The sequence below is a fragment of the Oryzias melastigma genome, unplaced genomic scaffold (genome assembly GCF_002922805.2).
Source record: "Oryzias melastigma strain HK-1 unplaced genomic scaffold, ASM292280v2 sc01267, whole genome shotgun sequence".
NCBI lineage: Eukaryota > Metazoa > Chordata > Actinopteri > Beloniformes > Adrianichthyidae > Oryzias > Oryzias melastigma.
Genome location: NW_023417851.1, coordinates 4,532 through 9,723, shown reverse-complemented (window position 1 = coordinate 9,723; position 5,192 = coordinate 4,532). Strand labels below are relative to the sequence as shown.

General features: G+C 39.0%; 1 long non-coding RNA gene across 1 annotated transcript; it reads left to right on the top strand.

Annotated features, from left to right (window-relative positions):
* Positions 1-134: 134 nt before the first annotated feature.
* Positions 135-1,351, top strand: LOC118598493. Its single transcript, XR_004947569.1, has 2 exons — positions 135-279; positions 754-1,351. It is a non-coding gene; the product is annotated as an uncharacterized LOC118598493 (long non-coding RNA).
* Positions 1,352-5,192: the final 3,841 nt, after the last annotated feature.

Below are 5,192 nucleotides of genomic sequence, written 5' to 3'. Positions count from 1 at the left end.
CCAAGCAGTCATAGGCTGTGTCCAAATTCAGGTGCTGCGACCTCCCAAGGCCGGATTTGTCGGCCGGTAACGTCACAGCGTCGCGACAAGTGCTGTCCAAATTTCTGGGTCTGCTTCAAACTCGGCCTCACTCTTCCGATTATGAAGGATCGTTCTGGTGTATCCTTCTATGCTGACCGTATCCCAAGATGCATTGCGGTCGGCCCCGAAGAAATTTTCTGGCAACAATGGCGGACGTTGATGCGGGACGCGGAGTCGGGGAAAATTTCACTTTTAAATGTAAGTAAAAACTGTAATCTGATAAGTTTATGTTTTTTATGATTGACATAAAACATTTTAACGTTATTTTGATCTGAAATGTTACAACAGAAGTGCTTATATGGCGGTCTCGGCTCGTATTTACTGGCACCAAATTTTTTCCATCTGCTTTGGCAAATCGTACATTTACATACGTCTTCATTATAATCATAGAGCCGTCACCGACCCTGTTCTTCGTGAACTCCACTGCCCTGCTTCACTAATTCCTGATTAGCTGGATTGGATGAGCTCCGTTTCTGATCGACTGAACATACCTGATCAGGTGAGCAGAAGTAGCTGAAACAGGGTTAGCTGCTAAACGAACAGGGCAGGAGCTCAATAACAACAGAGTTGGTGACCGCTACTGTAGAGTTGAGTGTTTGTGTTTAAATGTGAAACATTTTTGAGAGGTATTAAACCTCTCATCTCTCCCGCTTTGTTTTCTGTGTTTTTCAGGACAATCCTGGAGAAAATGGATCTGCTGGAGAAGTACAGCAGTGGGTGAAAGAGAGGAGAGTGAAGAAAGAGAAGGAAGGAGTGAGCCACCAGCTGAAAGAAGAAAAATAAGAAGAAACAGTGATGAGCTTCTAGACCCAAACTGAGAGGACATGAGGCAGAGATCACAAGAGAGGAGGGAAACTTTTGACCAACTTTAGTCTGCTGGAAAGATTTGCTGTTAAAATCCTTAAATGTCTCAGAACAAAAAAATTAAGTTTATGTTTGATATATTAAAAATGTTTGTTTTTGTTTTGTTAATTTAAATAAAGATCTAAATCAAACACAGTGATTTTCATGAATTAATTGTAACTTTTATTTCCAACTATTTACAAAGATAGTCGACATGAATGGGGGGGGCTTCGACTGAGACCCGGGCTGGAACTTCCTGGGTGATGATTGTAACATCTTGCAAGGTGGTCTGCAGAGAGTTTCAGGATCATCTTCACTGTAGACTGCATCGTCCATCTTCAGGGTTTGCAGGGCTGGCTGTGGACGGATGCTGCATGACCAAAAATGATCCATAAGTATGAGATAATGAATTTACAGGCTTTGGAAACAAAAGTCTGAAGATAAAAGTAACATTTAACACTATTGAAGTATGATTAATAAAATAAGAACCCATTGTAGTTATTTGGTACATGTTTTTTATTCTCAGAAAAGTGTAGGTACTTGTACTAAGTTACATTTACTGCAATAACTTGTGAAATAAACAAAACTTGAATAATCCACAAACCCATAAATTCAGTATTTGTATATTTTACAACCTGTAATAGTGTTGCTAAATAAATATTTCAATTAAACTAGCTAAAGCTAATATGTAAAATAGCTCGTAGATGTTTAAGCGTTTGTACACAGTACCTGCGATTGTTTTGTCTTTGCCGGAAAAATACCAACATGTGCCGGTGGTAGCGATGGATCTGCTCTAACTCCGCCAAAAGTAAAATTTAAATTAAAAAAAAAAAAACTCAGAATCATTTGGAGCTAAATGATTCACAACACGTTCAACTCACAGAGGCCAGCCAGGCTACAGGAAACTAGCTAGCAAAGTTAAAACAGCTTTCGTTGTTTTGTTTGTTCAATAAAGTTATAAAAAAAAACAAAAACAAGGCTAGACCGTCCAAATTCACTGCACTTAACATCCAGTATACCCGCTAACGAAGGACCCGGACATCGGAGATCGCGAACGCCACAGCCTCGGGAAGATGCAGAACCTGAACTCGGACACAGCCCAGGGCATGGTCTGGATGTATTTCATACTCTGGAAAGGTGATTATGTATGTATATTGTGCCGCACAGCAGATGCAGGTGGGCATTTGAAAATCATTAAGTATTTTCCAGTGGCGGGCCGTGCATTTCACACCTAGGCCTTCAGTAGTGCTCCATCTGAATCAATCCAACCCTCAATAACTATTTTATGGCAATAAAACTTCTAGTGCAGGTACAGCTGCCACACACACACCAAAAGCATCAACAATAACCTGATAAAATTTCAATATTATGTAGGGAGATAGCAAAATTTTACTCACCAAAAATCCAGATTATTTAAACACAAAATCCATCCTTTCTATCCTCAAGAAGATTTCAATCACTCTGTCATGCAGAATCCATGCGTTTCGCAGATGGAAAGTGTTCCGTGGCTGTGATAAGCTGGAAAAGGCTGCATGCGGGAAATGTTCTGGTATTCCTGAAGCCTCTGGTGGTCCAGGAGGGAGACAAACATCAGTTTTTGTGATCTTGAAATCTGATCTGTGTCTGGAAAATGATATTGTCGGTAGTGCGCGCGAGGATTTTGTGCTGCACCTCTTCGTGAGCTCGGAGCGCCCGCGGTGCGTTCAGGGACCTCGTAGATTTCCTCGTATCAGCTTCTCTCCGGCTCAACGGAGTCACGGAACTCCTTTACCCGTGCCAGACAAAACTGTGCCACAACTTTACCCAGACATTCATTTTCCACCAAAAATCAGACGATGAGACGCTTTCCACTGGTAACATCTTCAAACCTGACACGCCGCTCCTCGGCACCTGTGTCCGTCACATAACGCAGAACCAGAGCGAGCTGCGAGCTGTCCAATCAAAGCTCGTGAAAATGATGACGTTTCCGTGCGCCTGCTAGCTGGCCTTCGTGTCGCCTACTCCAAATCTGATTGGTTGAAGCAACAGTTTGGTCGACAATTATTTTATGCTACAGGGCCCGCAGAACTGATTGTGAAGGCCTCCGGGCAGATTTCTTTGACCCTAGCAACAAATGGTGCTGCAATGTGATTGGTTAATGCTTAAATAGGAAAATACACGTCTGGAAGCAGCGCAACCAGGGAGACAGCAATGAAAGGACGAAGACAGAGCATTTGGAATTATAGAATACGTATTCACGGAAATAAATAATAATTAATATCAGTCTGTGATTCAGATATTTTTAGGCCAGCAGAGAAGGCCTTGCAGGCCCTGACGGCCCGCCACTGGTATTATCCTATTACATGTATATGTTTGTGTGTACACATTGGTGTGGGTGCATGTGTAGTCGTGACTGTGTCAATGAGCGTGAGTGTGTATCTGCATGTATGCATGTGTGTGTGTGTGTGTGTTTATGTGTGACTTTAAACAAGGCTGTGAATATTTTTGTTGTTTGTAGGCAACTTGATGTTTACAATGATTGTCTTCGTAGTTGTTAGTAGAATTGATCTATAACTGTGTCTTGTGCAAAATGTGTTATTTATTATGTAAGGCATTGTTTTTCAAACTTGTTTGAGGCAAGGTACACTTTGTCGTTGACAAAAAATCTGCACACACCAGCATCCAAAAATGTAAAAGAAAGCATTGATTAGTTTTCCATAGAAAGAAGTACTTAGTGAAAGTTAAAAAAACTTCTTAGGTATTTATTCAAGATCTACATATTATAACAGAGCATATTCCAACCCTCTGATTGTATTAAATATGTAAGCATACACATTACTAAATGGAGCGAATGTTTTACAGACAATACTTGAGCCAGAATAACTTTAAGATGGCAATATGCAAAACATTCAAAACTAATTCATACACCATTTGCAGTTTTTTAAACCACACAAACCTTTTTAATAAAATGTGCTTTATCTCTGTAAATGACAAAACATTTTTAATTTGTAAGGGATTACTTTTATTAATGTAGCTTGAGTTATATTAGAATAATATGTGTGAATGTGTCTTGATAGATATAATGTTTGAGTTAAATATGTATGCTGAAATATTGATAAATGTTGGTGTAGCTAGGTAAAAAATGTAAATGTAATTTTTGTGTTGTTATATAAATGAACCCTCAAAATGTAATCTTGAAAAAATTGCCAAGTTTGTGTGGGTGTGGGTGTTTTTTTAGTTTTTAAAGGGACAAAAGAAAATGAGTTGTGCATAGTAAAATATGACAAATGACAGCACCATGAAGGGCAAATTTTTATAGACAAAAATATCAAATAGGAATATTTTGATATACACACTATCTGCAAATAGTGCATTGAATGCATAGGAATTTTAAGCAGGAATCACAAAATTACCAGTGTTTTTTTTCTTTTACTTAGTTGAATTATGGGAACAAGAAGTTTTTGTATCCATTTCTCCAAATTTCACAGCAATACAGGAAATATGGGACAATTAATATGTTTTTTGAAAAATTGACAAATGTTGAAAGCAGGGATGAAGTTGTGATGTAAATTCATGGTTTTTATTATATGTATAAAATAAAACCTTGGAGAAGGTTGGATTTTCAAGTATTTTTCTTCTTTTTTTGTTCGATTTAACATAAAAACATAAAAAAAACATTCTGTTAATGTTGGCTATTGTTTGGAAAAATCTGACTTTTGTTAAAGTTTAACCTTTTTTGTGGAGAAACAGTGAGTTTGCTGGGAAATCAAGGGGAATGCTATGTTGAAAGTTGACCACAAGATGTCACTATGGGATCAGGGTTTTAGTCTTGTCAGAGCATGTTCCAACCCTCTGATTGTATTAAATATGTATCAATTGGATTGAATGTCTTACAGTCAATACTTGAGCCAGAATAACCTACGTGCATGATAGAACTTCCGGTTAACTTCCGGGTGTTAAGTGTGAGGTTGACAACTTCCTGTTGGTCGTGTTATTGTTGTGGGAAGTTTTGTTGAGTTGCTAGTTTTGAGTAAACATGAGCGGACTTCGGGTAAAACAGAGGCGTTTGGTGTTTCAACGCGTGACAAAGACAACACAACATTGTTGAGTACCCCTGTGTGCGAATTTGTCAAAGTACAACAGTACTATAAGCTTTCATAGCTTTCCAGTAGATGTGTCGGTGAGAGTCGAATGGATGGTGAGAGTACGGCGGGAGGACTTCACCCCAAGCAAGACGAGTCGTGTTTGCAGCAGGCATTTCCAAAAGGGCGATTTTGTTAACAACCCCG